The 21767-nt window shown below is 36.4% G+C and overlaps 2 pseudogenes; one reads left to right on the forward strand and one right to left on the reverse strand.

The window, feature by feature from the left end:
- Positions 1-893: 893 nt before the first annotated feature.
- Positions 894-6366, reverse strand: LOC123848889 (DDB1- and CUL4-associated factor 5-like; annotated as a pseudogene).
- Positions 6367-8868: 2502 nt separating this feature from the next.
- Positions 8869-19439, forward strand: LOC135363532 (large ribosomal subunit protein eL8-like; annotated as a pseudogene).
- The last annotated feature ends 2328 nt before the right edge of the window (positions 19440-21767 follow it).

Here is a 21767-nt window from a genome sequence, read left to right on the forward strand (position 1 = left end):
CTCTTCTAGAAGCCAGGAGTCTTAAAACCAGAGACTCTTCTCTGCCTCCTAACACACCAACTCAACAGGAATCTGTTTCTTCGAGATGCCCACTGCTCTGGAGATCTAGTCAGGACACCACAGCCTTTGCTAATTGCAAGCCTGTGGGAAGATGCCTGTTCCTTCAATTCTGACCAGTCATTTTGGGTTGAATTAAATGAATATAGTACTACACTCTGCTCTTCACGACTCTTCTTCATTAACAGACCTAGAATATCTGCTTAAATAGTCTGAGCACAAAGCTCTTGAGGCTGTCTTTTCCCCCTCCTCCCATCACGTGGGGCCAGGGAAGCGCCTGCTGGCCTTTAGAGTGCCTCTTAGGAACTAGCACCTCAGCGGCTCCAGCGTTCCCCACAAGCAGTCATAGTTTACAGCCTCCATGCAGAGTGTGTGCAGCCCTGCTCAGTCTGCCATGGGTGAAATTTATCAGGGATCTGTGTTCTCTGGAATCTGATCTTAAGTGCTAACTTCTCATTAAAAAGGCTTCACTTTTAGTATATCCACATTAAATGCTCAATGAAGAAGTGCTACTGAGAGAAAACATGGACGATTTCTCTAAGAAAGCACCCATGCTTTCCATTCCAGCACAGCCAATGGGCTGAGGGCCTGTTTCCACTCTCCCCTTCATTCTTTCAGCATAGATCCATAACTCAGTGGCAGCACAGCTAGATCCAGCAGGCCCTCACGGTTAAGACCAGAACACCTAGGGCATGTAGACAAGGTGAGATGGCAAAAGATACAGATCCACAGATCCTTTCTCGGGGAGAGTGGAAAGAAAGCCTCTGGGACAACGAGCTCACACGCGCAGGTGAACACACCCAAGACCAAGTCAAACGTCTCAACAAGGATTTATTTTAACAAAACACACAGGTACGCGATGCCCTGCTCAGGGCCTTCCCATTGAACTTCTTGGTTTCAAAAGAGTTCTACAGAGCCACCATTGTTAGTGTCCTGTGAGGGGTCCTCCAGGGCCTCTGCCCAAGGGTGCTGCTGTGCTCCTGGCCTGGGCCATTGCTGGGATTTCTAGCAGAAGTCCCCGTTTTGAAAGCATCCTTGCTGCGACCTTCACGGGCAGGTCCTGGTTCCTCTGGCCTCCGGGCGTGCTGAGACAGGCTTCCTTACTAGAAGAAGGGGCTGGGTCGTCCCTGTGGCTGGTTCCCGCTCACACTTCATTGGCCTCCCCAGACACGAGGGAGTGCTCTCCATCTTTGTTTTTGGAGTAGGAGATAGAGGAGTAGTGGAGCCACTTGTAAGGTTTATAAATCTTTCCTTTGACCTAGTCTATGCCACAAGTTGGTGATGCCCGGCCGAATCTCCAGCATGGAAGTGCTCCGCTCAGGGCAAGAGGGGGGAGAGGAGGAGAGGTCATCCACTTTGATGTGGGGGTAATCATAGTTGTCTTCTCAGCTTGCTTGTGGGGTGGGCCTCTCTTCTCAGGGGTGCCTTCTGCAGGCGCTGTCGGGTATTTTGCAGCTGCTTGGCTGGTGCTCATTCAGCTCCTCATCCTCAGAGCTGCTGCAGCTTCTGGAGCTGCTGGACTCGTCTTCAGGGCTGGAAGACCGTGGCCGGTGAGAGATATCTGTGTCCAGCTCCACCTTACTGCGTTCGCTTCAGAATCGACTTGTTGGAAAGGGCCAGGAGGCATTTGTCCTGGTAGCACCCCAGAGCAGACAGGTGCTGCTGGTGAGACGCTGCCTCCTCACACGTGGGCGGTGGTGGAGGTGATGCCCCTGAGCTGGAGGTGGTGACCCGTAGGGGGTCCCGGGTGGAAGGCACTGTCAGCATTCTCATCCACTGTGGGCGGAGGGGAGGGGGAAGCGAGGCTGAGCACTTGGAGTCAGTGGAGCCCGAGCGCTCACTGACCCCACCTGCGGCTGGAAGATCCTGCTGTCGCTGGGGTCACTGTCAGAGCCAGAGCTCCAGCCCTCCATCTCGGGGCACACCAGGGGGTCAAAGAAGGCCATCATCCGGGGGTTGTCCTGCACAGACTGGTTGGTGTAGTCCTGTGACAGGCCCACACATTTAAAAAATTTTTTTTTCTTTTTAAATGAGATATAACTGGCATATAAAATTATGTTAGTTTCGTTTCTTAACAAACGGTGGAACACAGAAAAGTGGTGGTGGAAGTTGGAGTGGAGAGTGGCCCCCTGGTAGTGAGGGAAGGGTATTTTACCACCGATATGTTCAGAATTGCTAGCTCATTGTGGTAATAAAAAGTCAACTGGCTTTTAGTGGGTTTGATTATTGTTTTTCAAATGTTCTACAATATACATCCTTATTGCTTGCATGTTCCTAACTGTTCCTACCACCCCACAGCTTGGTATACAAGGAACAAGGAAGATGTTTTAAAAAGAGAAGAAAGCCTAGCCAGTGCACCAAAAACCTTTAGAGAAAAAAGCCTAAATTATCATCACATTCCTCTTTATTTTATCAAATTTGTATTAAATTATACAGTAATAAATGCTCATTGATATAAATGAAACAGTTGTATTTTTAATAGTTAATAAACCACTGAGCCTTCCCTTAGCTGGAAACAAAAAATAACTTTTTCTTATGGGTCCACCTATACTTTTTCTCTTTGCTCAAATAACTAAACATATTTGTCTCATACAAATAAATGGCATTATATGATATACAGAATTCTTTAACTTACTTTTTAATTTAATAATATATTGCAGTATCTCTACAAGTCAATTCATATAGCATTAATTTTCTCCCTTAATTGCCTAGTGCCATACAAGGCACATAATGAGTCTTCAATAAACATTTGTTGAATCAATGAATGTATGAATAAATATATTGAATTAAATTTATAATCTGGTAAATATATGCATGATGTTCAGTCCTATACAGAGCTGTGGCATATTTCTCATATATATGCAGGTCTTGCTTTGTATCTGCAACGAACTTGTACAGTTTTATTCTCTGGTATACTTCTTTTTATTTGAGATATTATAGTGTATTTTTTCGTGGGTAATGAAAATTTCCTAATTTGTTATTTTCAATCTAAAGAATTTTTATATATATATCTTGTTCTAGTCACTTTGCAATATTCTCTTACTAATGCTAATGTTTTAAGCACTGTTTCTTGTTTTCTTTTTTCCATACACTCATGTCATTTCTCTCACTTTAATATTTGCTCTGCATATTTCGTTATTTTTCTATACTGCAATATATAAAACCTCCGGAACAGGGGCATCTGGGTGGTGCGGTTGGTTGAGTGTCAGACTCTTGGTTTCAGTTCAGGTCCTGTCTGGGGGTCCTGGCACCGAGCCCCATGTCAGGCTCCATGCTCAGTGTGGAGTCCACTTGAGACTCTCCCTCTCCCTCTGCCCCTGGCCCTGCCCCACACCCCCCTCAAATAAATAAATAAATCTTTGAAAAAGACTCTCTGGAGCAAAGTTGAATGATAGTTGGTATCACTGTCTTCATCCTGGTTTTGGGATAAAACTAATGTTTAATATTTAATGTTATGCTTGCTATCAGGATTTTCTATACAGTTTTAAAATTATTTTACTGTACTATCAAATCCTATTTTGGTTCAGCTTTTTATTTGGAAAGGTCCTTAAATTTTGAAAACAATTATGCAGTATCTTTTAATGTAATTACAATGTTTTTATATTTTAATTTGTTGATGAAAATAATTACATTGAAATACTTTCTACTGTTGAGCCATTTTTTTTTCCATTCCAGGAATGAACTCTACTTAGTGATAAATATCATTCTTTTAATTTCTTGATTAGTAAATATTTATTGATCACCTAGTAGACACCTGACACTCTTTCAAGTGACATTTCCAAATCCAAATGGAGATATCAAAAAGGCAGTTGGATACATGTTGTGGAGTTTGGGGAGAGAACTAGAACCCGGTTGAAGATATAATTTGGGAATTACAAGCATATAAGTGGTATAGATGTATAGTGAGATTAGTGATTAAAAAGAAAAGGTCCTGCAAATACATCATGGGCACTCCAACATATGACAACAGGTTGATGAGAAGGAAATACGAGACCTAGAAGAAGCAGCCAGTAAGATAAAAGGAAAACAAAGAAAGTTTGATATCCCAGTAGTTATGATCTATTCTGTTAAATCTGGCTAGGAAGTTAGGTTTATTTTCAGTTTGTGTATTAGTAATGTCCATGACTGTTTTCTCAAACTACAAAAGCACATAAGCCTATATATCATCAGGGAACAACTTGTAACAATTTCAAGGTCCCTGTGCTTGGATTGTATAGTTATAGTCTTCCGTAGTTGTTCACTGGCTGTCTCTCTGAATGTACATGTGAGTGTGTGTGTGTGTATAAGCCCTCATTATATATTAACTAACATGGTTTTGTCATTATTATTTTATTTTTATATAAATTGCTATTATTTCTATTTACTTATATAAGTCACATTTGTTCTCTGGCATATGGGTCATTTATAATGACAACTTATTTTGGATAACAGTTTCCCATCTTCAGCTCTGACCTCCTAATCGCCTGAGTGGATGTCATCAGTTCTAGGAATTTACCAATCACAATTTTCCTAGGTATATCTATAACAAAAATTACTGTATCATTATAATCTACCCTCAATCATCAAGGGTTCTTTATGATTCTGTTTGTCTTCTTGTTTAATGTTCATAACCCCCTCCTTTATTATCAGCATTATTTAATGTTATTTCTCTGCATCCTTTTAAAAAATCTTATATATAGTTTATAGAGATCCAATAGATATTTTTAAATCACTTACTATTTTGTAAGAACAGATACTTTGAGTAAATAAAGGTAATTGGACACAGATATGACTTATAAAGAATATATAGCCTAATAAAAGAGATTGGAGCTATCACATAACCAATATTAACACAAAGTAGGAATTAATATGTTTCTGATATAGAGGATAAAGATAAACAAAATTCAAAGGAAGAGGTCAGTATTTCTGCTTTGAGTGACTGACAAGTCCACATTTAAACTGGGCTTTGAAACATAAATTGATTTTGTAAATGTAGAGATGATTAAGTGATACTCAGAAAGTGAACAGAACAAGTAAACAAAGTGAGAATACTGGGTCAAGTGATATGGAAAATAGCAAGTACTTTTCTTAAGCTAAAATTCATGAATATGAAATGAATGAATAGGAAGTACTCTTTGAAAAGTACATTTGGACCAGGAAATGGAAGGCTCTGGAGTAAGTGAAGACTGTTTTTTTTTTTTCTTTTTTTTTTTTACTTTATTATGTTATGTTAATCACCATACATTGCATCATTAGTTTTTGGTGTAGTGTTCCATGATTCATTGTTTGCATATAACACCCAGTGCTCCATTCAGTACGTGCCCTCTTTAATACCCATCACTGGGCTAACCCATCCCCCCACCCCCCTCCCCTCCTAGAACCCTCAGTTTGTTTCTCAGAGTCCATAGTCTCTCATGGTTCGTTTCCCCCACCGAAGACTATTTTTTACAGTGATCTGGTTAGACTTTTGCTTCAGGTAGGTTAGCATGACATAAATTTGAGATATGAATTGGAAAAATTAATAGCAGAGGATTGCTATTATTTTCCCATGATAATTTCAATGACTTTCAATTAACAAGGTAGGATATGTTTTTATTTTGGGTCCGATTTTGTCCTGAGTCCTACTAAAGTATTTCAACTTTGTCTCCAAACTATGTAGATTATTAGTTTGTTAAATGCCACTTTCCATTATTTTTGCACTCACTTTGTTATAGATTAATTTTAGTAAAGCTAAATAACGTGATGAATTTACTAGGTTTTCTCTCAACTAAGATGTTCAATTTAATTATGATACTATTATTATTACCTAATAATTCAAAGAGCTGATAACAACCAAGATAACTGTAACACAATGATAAGGAAGAGCTTGCCATACTAGACCTCTAGCCTAATTAAAATTGCTAATTTATTAAATTGACTGACAACTATCCCAATGGTAAGCATAAAATGGAGCTTAGGAAACAAGCCAGATATAGGTAAACTTGGTATATAAAAGGTAAGACATTATTAATAGAGAATGAATGCTAAGACAATTGTTTATCCACATTAAATGTAATTGGATTCCTACAACAATGGCATACAAACACACTCTCACAAATAGAAGATTTGTCAAATATCTAAATGTAAAACAAAAACTTTGAAACTATTAAGATATATAATTTAAGGATAGGAGATGATTATTTAAACAACAATCAAAAGTTAAATGAATAAAAAGATTGCTAATTTGCTGAAGTGCTGATGGCATGTAAGTCTAGAGGTTTTTATCAACTATAAAGTTAAGGGACAAAGCTATTATTTTGAATACACTTCAGAGTACCTTAGCATGACCATCTTATCCTCATCAAAATGCAGCAGACCATAAATGGCATAAAGAACAAAATCTTCTGTATGATAGAAATAGCAAAAGAAATTCTCAAAGTCTACCCAAAACCCTTGATTAAAAATAAACTCTATAGGGTAATACATAAAGACAAATAACTTAGTAGGCTATGAATGCTCTTTAAAATCTGGCATTCTGATATTAGATGCTAGATCTACTCTACTGCATAATTAAAATAGCCACAGAATTGAGTAGTATCAATATTTCTCATCTGAAGTCCTAAAGGCTTCCCATAGACTTTGCAAATGATATATCTGATAAAGGGTTAGTATCCAGATTATATAAAGAACTTACAAACTCAACACTCAAAAACAACCCAGTTAAAAAATGGGCAGAAGACATGAACAGACATCTCCCCAAAGAGGACATACAGATAGCTAACAGATACATGAAAAGATGCTCAACATCAATCATCATCAGGGAAATACAAATCAAAACTACAATGTGATATCACCTCATACCTGTCAGAATGGCTAAAATTAACAACACAGGAAACAACAGATGTTGGTGAGAATGCAGAGAAAGGGGAACACTCTTGCACTGTTGGTAGGAATGCAAACTGGTACAACCACTTTGGAAAACAGTATGGAGGGTCCTCAAAAAGTTAAATGTAGAACCACCCTAGGATCCAGCAATAACTACTAGGTATTTACCCAAAGGATACAAAAATACTGATTTGAAGGGATACATGTACCCCAATGTTTACAGCAGCATTATTAACAATAGCCAAATTATGGAAAGAACCCAAATGTCCACTGACTGATGAGTGGATAAAGAAGATGTGGCTTATAAATATATGTACCATGGAATATTACTCAGCCATCAAAAAGAATAAAATCTTACCATTTGCAACGACATGGATGGAGCTAGAGTGTATTATGCTAAGCAAAATAAGTCAGAGAAAGACAAATACCATATGATTTCACTCATATGTGGAATTTAAGAAATAAAACAGATGAACATTAGGAGGGGGAGAGGGAGGCAAACCTTAAAACAGACTCTTAACTAATAGAGAACAAACTGAGATTTGCTGGAGGGGAGGTGGGTAAGGGGATGGGCTAAATGCGTGATAGGTATTAAGTAGGGCACTTGTGATAAGCACTGGGTGTTATATGCAAGTCATGAATCATAAAATTCTACTGAAACAAATATTACACTATATGTTTACTAACTGGAATTTAAATAAAAACTTGACACTCCAAAAAAAAAAAAAAGAGGAAATAGCTACAGAATTGAGCAGCATCAATAGTTCTCAATCGAAGTCCTAAGGATATACCATAGACTTTAGACTATCTGAGTTTAGGGTCTTTAGGAAGATTTTAGAATTGGATATCCATGGTTAATGTAAATGGATCAAGATGTCCATTACGGATTAAGATAGAATACCCAAGATTTACCTTCCTGTCTCAACTACTAGAAAACTTGACAAAATATGTGAAACAAGTCTTCAGATACTTGCCAACAGGAACTATAGGATTGAGATCTTCAAGAGAAGAAAAACGAACAAGATGATCCCTATAATCGGACCAGTTTATTCCCTAGAAGCAGTAATGGCCAATCTTTTTTTCCATATTTGATGAAAATTATACATCTGTAGATCTGGAATGCTGTACAAAATAAATATTGCTGACAGAACTCTTGGCACATCTGTAATAAAACATATTTAGGGTCACCTGGGTGGTGAAGTCAGTTAAGCATCTGACTCTTGGTTTCAGCTCAGGTCATGATCTCAGAGTCATGGGATCAAGCCTTGCATCAGGTTCCATGCTCAGTGCAGAGTCTGCTTGGGAGTCTCTCTCCCCTCTCCCACTGCCACTGCCCCTCCCCCCACTCTCTTTCTCAAATAAATAAATCTTTTAAAAAAACATATTTAACAAATTAGATAAAACGAGTTCTTTGAAAAGACCAACAAAATTGATAAACTTCAATCCTAACTGATCAAAAACAGAATGGAGAAAAGAAAAAATATTACTAATGTAAAAAATAAATAATAATACAGATCCTATATATATTAAATGGATGATAAGGGAATGTTATAAACAGCTAATGCATTTGACAATTTAAATAATATAGAAAAATTCATGGAAAATACAAACCACTAAAACTCACACAAGATGATATAATAATAATGTGACTAGCCTATTTAAAGAAATTAAATACCTAATGAAAGTTTTTCCCATTAAAACAACAACAACAACAACAACCTGCAGGCACAGATGGCTTCAGTGGTGAATTTGAACAGACATGTAAGAATAAAATAATGCAAATTCCATTCATACTCTTCCAGGAAAAGCTAGACATGGAATTCTCAACTCATTTTTTGAATCCTCAGTACCAAAATCAGATGAAAACATTAGAATAAAAGAAAACTACAGGCCAATATTTTTATTAACATAGATGTAAAGCCACATTCACAAATGTTTAATGGAATTCAACAACATACAAAACGGATGATGGGATTTGTCTGGGAATGCAAGGATCGTTTAATCGGTGTAATTTACCATAGTCATAGATTAAAGAAGAAAGAAGAAAAACACTCTGATCTCTCCCAAGGTACCAAAAAAGCATTTGACAAATTTCAATAAATATTCACGGTAGAAATTCTCAGCCAACTAGAAATAGAAGGTATTGTTTTCTATCTGATAAACCGAATCTATGAAAAAATTAAAACTAATATACTTATTTATACAAGACTGAGTGCTTTTCCCCTAAAATGAGAAAGAAGGAAAGGATGTCTGTGTTTGCATCTCTTATTCAAAATAGCACTAGAGTTCCTAGGCGTTGTAATAAGGCAAAATAATAATCATAATGATAGGCATACTGATTGGAAAAGAAGTAGAACTGTCTTTAATTCAGAGACAAAAATGAAAGTCTATGTGGAAAATCAAAGAAATTTACAAAACAGACACTAGAATTAATAAGTGAGTTTAGCAATGTCACAGGATAGAAGGTCAATATCAATTGTGTTTTGAAATACTAGCCAGAAAATACTGGAACTTCAAGTCAGAATAAAGCATTAGTTTAGCAAAATATGTACTAGACTTATACAATGAGAAATATAAAACACTGATGAGAAAAACTTTAAAAAGTCCTGATATATAGAGATTTATATGTTATTCATAGAGTGGGAGATGCAACATCAGTCATCTCCAAAATGATCTGTAGATGAAACACAATAGAAATATCAACAGGCTCCTTTTTAGAACTGATGATATGCTTCTAAAATTTATACAAAAATTCAAATTACCCAAAATAACTGAAGCAATTGTGAATAAAAGAACAAACTTTTAAGATGTATAATATCTGATTTCAAGATTTATTCTATGAATACACTAATTAAAATATTTTGGATTTTTTAAAAAAGATTTATTTACTTATTTAAAGGAGAGAGAGTATGTGAGCAGGGTGAGGGGCACAGGGAGAGGGAGAGAGAGAACCTCCAGCAGACTCCCCATTGAGCATGGAGCCTGACGAGGGGCCGATCTCAGGATCCTGATATCATGATCTGAGCTGAAATCAAGAGTTGGACACTTAACCAACTGTGCCACCGAGGCACCCCAAAATAGTTTGGATTTTGTATAAGGACAGACATATAGATAAGTACAGCAGAACAGAGAGTTCACAAATTGACCAACATTATGGTATGTTGATGTTTTATGTAGCTGCAAAGGTTGTTCAATGTAGAAAGAAAAATATTTTCAATAAACATTTCTGGAATGATTTTTTATATCCAATGCCAACCAAAGGGTTCCTTTCTCTAGGTCATGCCATATCCAAAAATTAAATTTGAAACGGCTTTTATATATAAGTACTACAACTACAGAAATTCTTGGGGAAAAAAAATAACCTAGTAGAAAATCTTTGTGTCCTTAGGTAAAGCAAAAATTTCTGAGATAGGATGCAAAGTTATGTACCATACAATAAAAAACTGATAATTTGGACTCCATCAAAAATTTTTTAAATGCTCTTCAAAAGAAACTAGAGAAAATTAAAAAGCCATAGTCAGGAAAAAATATTTTAAAAACATATCTTATTAAGAATTGTAATCAGAATATATAAAAAGATACCTACAGCTCCATAATAAGAAGACAAAAATCAACTGAAATAGTGACAAAGATTTTCTCCTTGACCAAACTCTAGCCAGGCTCCTCTGAGCCCTCTCTTGATTGGCCTCAACCTTGGCTTATAAAGCCTTGGACAAAATACTAACAGCTCAAGGCCACCTTCCAAAAGTGACCCTAGCTCCGCTTAAAGTGCCTGCCTGAGGAAACTGACAAAATACTTTGCTGTTTTGCAGGCTATGCTGCCAAAAGAATTTCCTGTTAGTTCCAGGCAACACTTGCAGTCAGAGTCCCTGTCTGACGGTCTCTGTGGGAGGGTGGGAGCCTAGCTTTGATAAGTGTGCCAGTTAACAAACCCTAACATATGTTTAACATGGACCAATTTTCCCCAATTTTTGCAATTTTTCATTTCCCTAACTCTATTCAGCCCTTATTCACCTCTCTCCCTATTTCCCCATTCTCCCAGTTACTCCTATATAATCAAAGTTGAATTCACTTCAACTGGACTCTGTTCCCTATTGTAAAAGGGCAGTACTGATTAAAATCTGTCCTTATCATTTTAGTGTGTGGCTTTGTTTGTCTTTGACATTAGGCAAAATATTTGAATAGGCATTTCATGGAAGATTATAAATAACAAGCATATGGAAAGGTGCTCAATATTATTAGTCACATGGAAAATGCAAATTAAGTTACACACCTACTATAATGGCTAAAATTAAGAAGATAGTATCAAATGTTCATCAAGACAAGGAGCAGTTGGTACTCTCATTCATCTCTCGTAGAAATGTACAATTTTTCAACCACTGTGGAAACTTCTTTGGCAGTCTTTTGTTAAATATACACTCACTGATCTCATTCTACCTATTTACCCAAGAGAAATGAAAACATCTGTTCACATAATAATTTGTACTCAAATGCTCATAACTGTTTCAGTCACAACAGTTTAAAACTGGAAGTAACTCTAATGCCTCATCAATTTTTGAATGGATAAACAAAACATTGTATAGTTATATAATGAAATACAATTGAACAATAAAAAAACAAGTTGTTGACTCATTGAACAACATAGAGAAATCCAAAGCCTATTATACTAAGTGAAAAAAAAAGACACAAAAGATCCCTTTGCTATGATTCAATCTACATGAATTTCCAAAAAATAATAATAATAATAATCACAGAAAGCAGAACAGTGGCTGCTACAAGCAATGGGTCATTGAAAGAAAAACTAACTCTAAAGAAGTGATGGAAGGGGGGTAGAAAGTGGGCAAAATGCGTGAAGGTAATCAAAAAGTACGAACTTTCACCTATAAAATAAAAAAGTTACAGGGATATAATGTACAGCATGGCAACTATAGTTAATATTGTACTTCATATTTGAAAGTTGCTAAGAGAGTACATCTTTTTTTTTTTTTTTTTTTTTTAAGATTTTACTTGTTTATCTGAGAGAGACAGAGCATGAGCAGGGAGCATGCACATTCCTACTCTTAGGGGCAAAGAGGCAGAGGGAGAAGCAAACTCCACGCTGAGCCCAATGATCCCAGGACCCTGAGATGGAGCGCGGAGCTGGACACAGAGCTGGATCCCAGGACCCTGAGATCATGACCAGCCAAAGTCAGATGCTTAACCAACTGAGCTACTCAGATGCCTCACTAAGAGAGTATATCTTAAAAGCTCTCATCACATGAAAAAAAATTCTGTAACTATGTATGGTAGCAAATCCTAACTAGACTATTGTGGTGATCATTTCACAATATATATAAATATCAAATAATTATGTCGTACATTTGAAATTAACATAATGTTGTATGTCAATTATACCTCAATAAAAATAAATAAATAGTGACAGAAATGTTCTATTATATGATTTTGGTGGTGGCTCTACAACTATTAAAGCTCACTGAATTAAAGCTTTAAATTTAGTTTTAAAATTTTATATGAATAGAATCTCAAGAAAGCTGATTAACAAATGAATTAATCCTTTCATGATACTTAACATCTATTGAAGGAATAAAAACTGCTATTAGAAAAAAAACACATTTTATTAATTTCAAGATACCCATTTTTTAATATCTTTAAAACAATGCATCGTACAATGTATGGTTTCACAAAGTCAGAATGGGAAACATTTTTCTTATATAAATTATATAAATAATAAGGCTTCTAACACTTGATGGCATATGAGATTCAATGAAATATGGTAATACTAAAAAGTTGAGTTAAGCTAATTCTGCCATGTTATGTTTATACTATGTGTGTTTCAGGGGAACACACATACACACATAGATATAAAATAACACAAGTAATTTGTATTTTAATTATGTATTTCAAAATTAGAGAAAATATAGAGTATAATAAAAACCTATGTATTTACCATCCTTAATGATCAAAATTGCCACTTACAAAAAAAAACATACAATTCTATCCCCTCTCCCTTTTCCTTCTTTTTCCACAGAAATAACTATAATCCTGAAGATGTTACATGCTCTTCATACCCATATTCTTATACTTTGTATTCATAGCAAGAAATAACCAAGTCAAGGGCCTTAACACAATTGAATACTATCTAACAATCAAAATAAATGAACTAATGGATATATAATAAACATATTAAAGATAAATTTACTTTATTGATCTTATTACTATCTGTTGTCTATAAATAAATAGCTATTTTCTACATGAGCTTAAATATTTGCAGGCTTTTTTCCTTAATTTTCAGTCATATGAGAGAAGTGAAAGAATTATTTTTTAAGTTCTCTGTAGATTTCATGAATACATTAAGTACTTAAAAATGATTTACAGGGCGCCTGGGTGGCTCAGTTGGTTAAGCGACTGCCTTCGGCTCAGGTCATGATCCCGGAGTCCCGGGATCGAGTCCCGCATCGGGCTCCCTGCTCGGCAGGGAGTCTGCTTCTCCCTCTGACCCTCCCCCCTCTCATGTGTTCGCTCTCATTCTCTCTCTCTCAAATAAATAAATAAGTAAAATCTTTAAAAAAATGATTTACATACACACACATATGTTGAAAAATCAGAGAGAGCAAATGTGTTGTACAAATTATACACAACTAACATTAATAAAGGCAAATGCCTTCAGTACTGTCATTTTCTGTTTTTATTACCTTAAACATGTAGATATCTTCAAAGAACCTACTTATTTGCCCAAAAAGGAAGAAAGTGTTTTCAATCAGAATGTATTGTAAAGAGAAAGCAAAGACCAGTTTTCAATTTTTCGTTTGATTTTAACAATTACAACTTTCTGCTTATATCAATATAGCATTTTAACAGTTGAACAGAATGTTTTTTGTATCTCTAGGTAGACAAAATAGAACTGCCTCAGGAAAAAAAAAATTATTAAACACACCCCCCGCAAGACCCGCGCTGAACTCAGAATTACACAGCGTGCACCGAGTCTCGAAAGACTGTGATTTGCTTTTCAGTCCAATGTTTCCCGCTGCTAGGAAAAAAAAAAAAAAAAAGTAAGCTTTGTTTCATGAGAAAGCTTTAGCCTGAGAATTACTGCACTACCATGGTAACTCAGTGAAATATATTGCATAACCTACAAGGTAGCAAGAAAACATTAGGTTTGGAAAGTAAAATGATCTTTCTGTTGGAAAGTCATCCACATGCCCCCTGTGCACGCGTAGATAACTGTGCAGTTCACCGCATTCTCTCGGAAACGTCCGGACTCCGAAGGAAGTTCCCACAGAGAAGTATGTGTATCCCAGCGGTGTGCAAATCATTTCTCTTATCTAATAATCTCTTACAAATATACCTTTGGTTGTACTTTGACCTTCCTAAAAGGTGAGACTCAGCATGGGGCATTCATTTTCTCTGCCAAATATTTTTTCAGAAGTTGTTTGTTTTTATGCTGTTATACCTGAGATAGGAGCTCATGACTCCATGAGGAAAGAGAAAGCAGCATTCATATTAAAATGCTAAGGGACATAAAGTCAGTTTCTCATGGTTAACTCCATCTCTTTTTTTTTTAAATCAGGCATTCTTCTGATTATTTTACAAAAAAGGCATTATTCAAAATGAGTTATACAAGAAAAATAAGTATTATTTAAAATAAAAATGATGAAACAGTTTTGAAATACTACTTATTTCCGTTACTTCCAGTTTTTTTTTTATTATGTTATGTTAATCACCATACATTACATCATTAGTTTTGGATGCGGTGTTCCACGATTCATTGTTTGCATATAACACCCAGTGCTCCATTCAATACGTGCCCTCTTTAATACCCATCACCAGGCCAACCCATCTCCCCACCCCTCTCCCCTCTAGAACCCTCAGTTTGCTTCTCAGAGTCCACAGTCTCTCATGGTTCATCTCCCCCTCCGATTTCCCCCCTTCATTTTTTCCCTTCCTGCTATCTTCTTCTAATTTTAAGGATAACAGAACAGAAAACAACACATGCATGCAGCATATATGATTTGAACTACTTGCCAATTCGAACTTTAAAAAGCTAGAATTAGTTATGCAAAACTTGTTGATAAACAAGTCCTTTACAACATGTCCAATTGCATTCTACTATAGCATCTAAGGGAACTAGTAACTTAATAAACATCAATTATTTAACATTATTGATCAGGTTACATAAACAAAATATGTAACATTGATATAAATGTTCTGGATAAGTTCTAATATAATTGGAAAAGGCAACACTTTTCTGCCCTATCATATCCTTTCCAAATTATTTTTCAGATTTTGAGGAATCATCTACCAAAAGAAATCGAATTAATAGAGTTATACTTCTTTTAAAGTCTCCAATTTAAATAAATGTACATTTCTGTTAATTTATTTCTGTTAGCTAATTAAATTAATTTTAATTATCTTATACACAACATAAAATTATACTTAGAAACTATAATTAAAAGATTGCTGTGCTGGGGTGCCTGGGTGGCTCAGTGGGTTAAGCGTCTGTCTGCCTTTGGCTCAGGTTACGATCCCAGGATCCTGGGATCGAGCCCCACATCAGGCTACCTGCTCAGTGGGGAGCCTGCTTCTCCCTCTCCCTCTGCCTGCCTCTCTCTCTGCCAAATAAATAAATTTAAAAAATCTTTTAAAAAAGATTTAAAAATGTTGTGCTAAGTTAGAACTTTAAAAAAATTAGCAATATAAATAGTAATATTCCATGTATCCATGCCACATACTTTCTTCTTTTTGCTACACTCTTAGAGAGCTATGGTATAGTATATCTGTCTGAGAAATGCATATGATTTCAAAATATTGATAAAGAAAACAAGCTAGCAAGCTATCACTATGAATTTTTCCATTCTTTCCATATTCATGTACTTATTTTCCTGATTCCTTTTTTTTTTTTTCATTATCTCTATGTCTTACTCCTTTTCTTTTGTTGCCTCAGTGTAATTTATAGATGCTGAGGCTTAACAATTTTAATGGTAATAGCCTGGGAAGCAGTTCCCCTGACCATGTGCAGGAAGGGGAGTAGGAAGGAGCAGTTATAGACAGTCCTTGCTAAACAGACCCTGGAGAAAAACTCAGAATCCCATAGATCTTTTCTGTTTCTGAAAATGAGGGTATGTAAATAAAGCATGTGTTTATTAGATGAAGGGTTTTTTTATGTTTAAATATTTTTTAAATTTTAATTCCAGTATAATAAATATACAGTGTTACATTAGTTTCAGGTGTATAATATAGTGATTCAGCAATTCTATACATTACTCTGTGCTTATCACAATAAGTGTACTCTTAATCCCCTTAAGTAAAGGGATTTTAAGAAAGAAATATTCAATTTAGTCTGTGGGTCCGTTGTGCATTAGGCACTCTTAAACTATGACTCAATTTTAATTTCTGAAGCGAACCATGCTACCCACCTTTAAATGGTAGATTTTTAATAGCACAGAATGTGTTCATGAGGAGTAATGTTGCTTAAGTGAGTAAAGTATTTTTGAAGATATGTGTCATTTTCATGTAAGGTAGTAAAAGAATATTAATAAAAAGTTCATGTCTTCAATTTTTATATTCTGAAGTTTAAGAAAAACCTCCTTATAAAGATCTCTTTAACATTTGAGAAGACTTTTTTGTTCTTGATTATATGTAACACTGACGACCATTGCTGTTATTTAATTATAAAGACTTTTATAAATCACAAAACTATTACTTTCATGTATGAAACAAAAGAAAAATGCATAATCATACAGTTTAGGAAAATGTTACTTAGAAACTCTTGCAGTAAAATCTACACCTAGAAAAATCAAAAGCAGCCTGAAAAAAAAATATCATAATGGTCTTGAAACTTGCAACAAATAACTGCACATTTTAACTAAAATAAGAAACAAAGACATAAAAGCATGCCAATAGCACAAATTTCTGACATATTTTTAAATACTGCTGCGCTTCTAAAAATAAAATATAATACATAGACTTCCTGCAGAGATAGAGGATTAAAACAGTACCAAAAAATCTCCCTCCTTCAATATTTAACAAAATGAAGAAAAATAGTAGAAATAACAAAATTCATCAGCAGGATCCAAACTATGAAAGAGATACAATGAAATACCCAACCTAAAAAAGTAGTAACCAATAAAAAACACAGATGATCTTAGTTTAAAAAAAAAAAGTATCATCCTTGCCCCATCTCCCCCAGAAAAGCAATACTTAGGAAATGATGAGACAAGAAAATTCTGGAAATTCTCATCAACACTTTTCTAATTTTAAGCAAAGCTAGCTAGAGTGATTCATCAACCCTGGGAAAATCAGAATGAATCCAAGAAAGTAAAAATAACTTACATGATGCAGGGAAACAACAGCAGAGTGAGAAAATATCACCAGGATTTTCCATATTCCAGGATAGTATACTGAGTTAAGTAAAAGATCTAAAAACTATGGGAGTGCCACAGTTTATGCTGGGGTGAGTGGGCCCTGACATGGAATTTAATAAAACAATAAGAAAAAGAACCCAGTTCAGATTACACAAAGCTGCAGCTGAGTCCTAGCTCTTCTACAGTTCATTCTTTTATTCATTCATTCAACCATTCTTTATTGAGAACCTATGATGTATCTGTCACTGTTCTAGGCAGTGAAGAAATGGTAGTAAACAAATCAGACAAAAATATTTAGTTTGACAGAGTTTATAACAGAAACAACTTTTTATTTTATTATTTTATTTTTTTAAAGATTTTATTTTTATTTATGAGAGAGACCAAGAAAGCAAGTGGGGGGAGGAGCAGAGGGAGAGGGACAAGCAGACTCAATGCTGAGCACAGAGACTGTCGGGGGGCTTGATCGCAGAACCCTGAGATCATGACCTGAGCTTAAACCAAGAGTCGGAGGCTTAAACGACTGAACCACCCAGGCACCCCTAGAAATAACTTTTTAAAACAAACAAAATCCAAATAAGTCTACAGCTTATTAGAATATGATAAATGGAGTGGAAAAATTAAAAGAGAGAAGAGAGAGAAGATGACAAATGAGCAAGACTGGAAGAAAGTTAGGGAATGAACATGTGCACAGGTGAAGGTGAGATTCCAAGCATCACACACAGCAGGTGCAAAGGCAAGTGTGGAAACAACCCAGTTGGACAGTATTACTTCCATGCAGTGAGCTAGGTGGAGGTTAGAAGGTTAGATAAAAGAGTAATTGGGTGGGGCACCTGGGTGGCTCAGTTGGTTAATCAGTTAATCTTCTGCCTTTGGCTCAGGTCATGATCCCAGGGTCCTGGAATCTAGCCCCACATCGGACTCCCTGTTCAGCAGGGAGTTTGCTTCTCCCTCTGCCCCTACTAACCCTGCTCATGTTCTCTCTTTTTCTCTCTCTCAGTTTCTCTCACTCTCTCTCAAATAAATAAATGCAATCTTTTTAAAAAAAAAAAAGAGTAATTGGGTTGGAGGTGGAGGCAGTCATATGGCACAAGGCCTTATACCATTGTAAGTATTTTGGCTTCTACATGGAATGAGAAAAGAAGCCATTGAGTGTTGTGAACAGAGGAGAGACTTAATCTAATTTATAATTTAATTGGCACATCCTGGTCATGGTCCTGATAATAGACATTAGGAGGAGTAAGTGTAGAAGCAAGGATACCCATTAGGAGGTTATAACAATAATTCAGAGAAAAGAGGATGACAGTGGTAGAGCAGAGATTTATGAAAAGAGGTTGAAATTTGGATATATTTGGAAAGTAGAGCCAACAGAATTTCTGACTGAGTATATGAAGATATGAAAGAGAGGAGTCAAACCAGAAGTTTGGTTTTGGATATGGAAATTTTGAAATGCCTATTAGACATCCAAATGGAGATTTGATGTTTGGAGTTTAGTGAGAAAAGGCCCAAGAATTTTGGCATCAGACAAGACATCCAGCCCAAAAGGGACCTCACCCACTTTGCCAAATAGCCCCCTATATCCAGCTTCTATTTAGTGCCTCCTAGGATTAACCAATTCACCCAGGCCTTGGACTGCCAAACAGCTGCTCAGCTGCTTAACCTGGCCCACACATACAGACCAGAGACAAAGCAAGAGAAGAAGCAGAGATTGGTAGCCCGGGCTGAGAAGAAAGCTGCTGGCAAAGGGGATCTCCCCACCAAGAGGCCACCTGTCCTTCAAGTTGTGGTTAATACTGTCATCACATTGGTGGAAAACAAGAAGTCTTAGCTGGTACTGACTGCACATGGTGTGGGTCCCATTGAGCTAGCTGTCTTCCTGCCCACGCTGTTTTGTAAGATGAGGCTCCCTACTGCATTATCAAGGGGAAGGCCAGGCTGGGCCATCTGGTCCACAGGATGACCTGCACCACTGTCACCTTCACACAGGTTAACTTGGAAGACAAGGAACTCTGGCTAAGCTGGTGGAAGCTATCAGGACTAACTTACAATGATAGATATGATGAGATCCACTGTCACTGTGGAGGCAATATCCGGGGTCCAATGTCAGTGGATCACATTGCCAAATTGGAAAAGGCAATTTCAAGAACCGTCCACCAAACTGAACTAAATGTACACTGTTGAATTTTCTGTCCATAAAAGTAATAAAAAGTGGGCGCCTGGGTGGCTCAGTCATTAAGCATCTGCCTTCAGCTCAGGTCATGATCCCAGGGTCCTGGGATCGAGTCCCACATCGGGCTCCCTGCTCCACGGGAAGCCTGCTCCTCCCTCTCCCACTCCCCCTGCTTGTGTTCCTACTCTCGCTATGTCTCTCTCTGTCAAATAAATTAAAAAAAAAATCTTTAAAAAAAAAAGTAATAAAAAGTAGTTTTCTAGAAAAAAAAGAGAGAGAGAGAGATCCTAACTGGAGGTAAAACACGGGATTTTGTTGACATAGAGTATTTAAAGCTGATGCCAAGGTTGTGAAATAGAGAAGAGGAAGTTGAAAAACAGAGCCCAAGAGAACTCCAATAAGGGAAATCAGAAGGAACCAGAAAAGGAAATTAACATATATGGTGAATGAAGTCAGATGGTATCTGGATGTCATGCACAGAAGTTTCAAGGAAGGGTGTCAAGTGCTATGGTAAATGCTGTTAATAGGTAAGATGAGGACTGAAAATACACCATTGGACTTAGCCACATGGCAGTTACTGTTGGCCATGAGAAGAGTGGTTTCTGTGCAAATGCAGAGAGTGAAAGTCTGCTAGGTTCAAGGGAATCTTAGAGGAGAGGAGTTGGGGAAAATGAGTATAGGAACTATAAGAAAGTTTGCAGTAAATGGAGACTAACAGAGACTGGAGGGGATGACGGGTTAAAGAAACATTTTTTGAAAATGTGATGTATACGTTTGTCTGCTGCTGGGGTGATCTAGAAGAAAAAAAACAATGATGAAGGGGAGGAGAACTACTGAAGAGATGTCTTTGAGTGAGAGGGAACCTGGTCTAACACACAGTGAGGGAGGAAGCCTTAGACAGGCACAAGAAATACTCATGAACACTACCAAATGTGCAAGGGGAGAAAGTATGTAGATCACAGTATTTAGCCTTTAAATATAGTAACAGAGAAAATAGTCTTTAGAAAGTGGAAAATGTGTCAAGGATAATTCAGTCACATAAATCAGAACAAATATAAGATCTGAACAAAGCTGCCCATTTTAAGATTTTTTAAAATCTGAAAGTGCATAGTATATGTAAACTATTCAGTCATACCATAATAGGGAAAAAAGAAAATAAATAAAAGGTTCGAGGTGGGAGAGAAGCAAAAGACAAAAACAAAGAATGAAACATCACATGCAAAATAACACAAAGAATTTACATGAAACTTAATCCAGGTACTAAAAGCCTAGAGATACAGAAGAATTTAAAGAAATTAGGAGTTGAAATGGACCACACAGATAACATGAAAGATAACAAAATGAGTTGAAATGTAAGATTTCACAGCTAAGGAAATTGAGAGGCAAAATATTCAAATTGAATGTATAGATTAGAAATAGCAAGAATCAGAATAAACATGATAAAAAGTCAAATAAGTGACATAAAGAAAATATTTGAGGCAATTATAGGAAATTAAAAGAAAATAGAAACATATTAAAGATTTTCATTGAGAGAAGATGGCAAGTAGGCACACTGAGATGATCAAATATACAAAAATTAGTTATTGGAAATCTGGTAAATGGAATAAAAAATTTAAAAAACAGGGGTGCCTGGGTAGCTTAGTCGTTAAGTGTCTGCCTTTGGCCCAGGTCATGATCCCAGGGTCCTGGGATCGAGCCCCTCATTGGGCTCCCTGCTCTGAGGGAAGCCTGCTACTCGCTCTCCCACTCCCCCTGCTTGTGTTCCCTCTCTCGCTGTGTCTCTCTCTGTCAAATAAAAAAGTAAAATCTTAACCAAAAAAAAAAAAAAAAGAAATCTAATACAACCACATTCTCTGACACAAAGAAAGAAATTAATAAGGATAATACACTATACATCAGAAAGAACTTTAACAGAACATGGGCAAATGACAAATTTCTGATTAAACTATTCTGTGTCCATGATAAAGAATTACTTAGGCATAGAGGCAGAAAATGCAAGTTAACTTCAAGAAGAAAAAAAAATTCAAGTTTGCCTCAAATTTCATCAAGCAACATTTAATAGCCAGAATACAGAGAAATAGTGTCTCCAAATTTCTGATGAGAAAAGAATGGATGCGTGAAAACCAGAAAATTACCTTTGGATCTAAAGGCAAATGTCAAACATTCACATACATGAGACAACACGTGAGTGCCCATGAGTTCATGAATGGTTAAAAACTTAACTATACGGTATTCAAATCCAGACAACTAAAAGATGATTCAAAAAATGAGACTTCAAAAAAAGTGTTTTAGGGGCACCTGGGTGGCTCAGTCCTTAAGCGTCTGCCTTCGGCTCAGGT

Source organism: Mirounga angustirostris, unplaced genomic scaffold, assembly GCF_029215605.1.
Source record: "Mirounga angustirostris isolate CCGP_5_RB_7025 unplaced genomic scaffold, mMirAng1.0.hap1 SCAF_2, whole genome shotgun sequence".
NCBI classification, from domain to species: Eukaryota; Metazoa; Chordata; class Mammalia; order Carnivora; family Phocidae; genus Mirounga; species Mirounga angustirostris.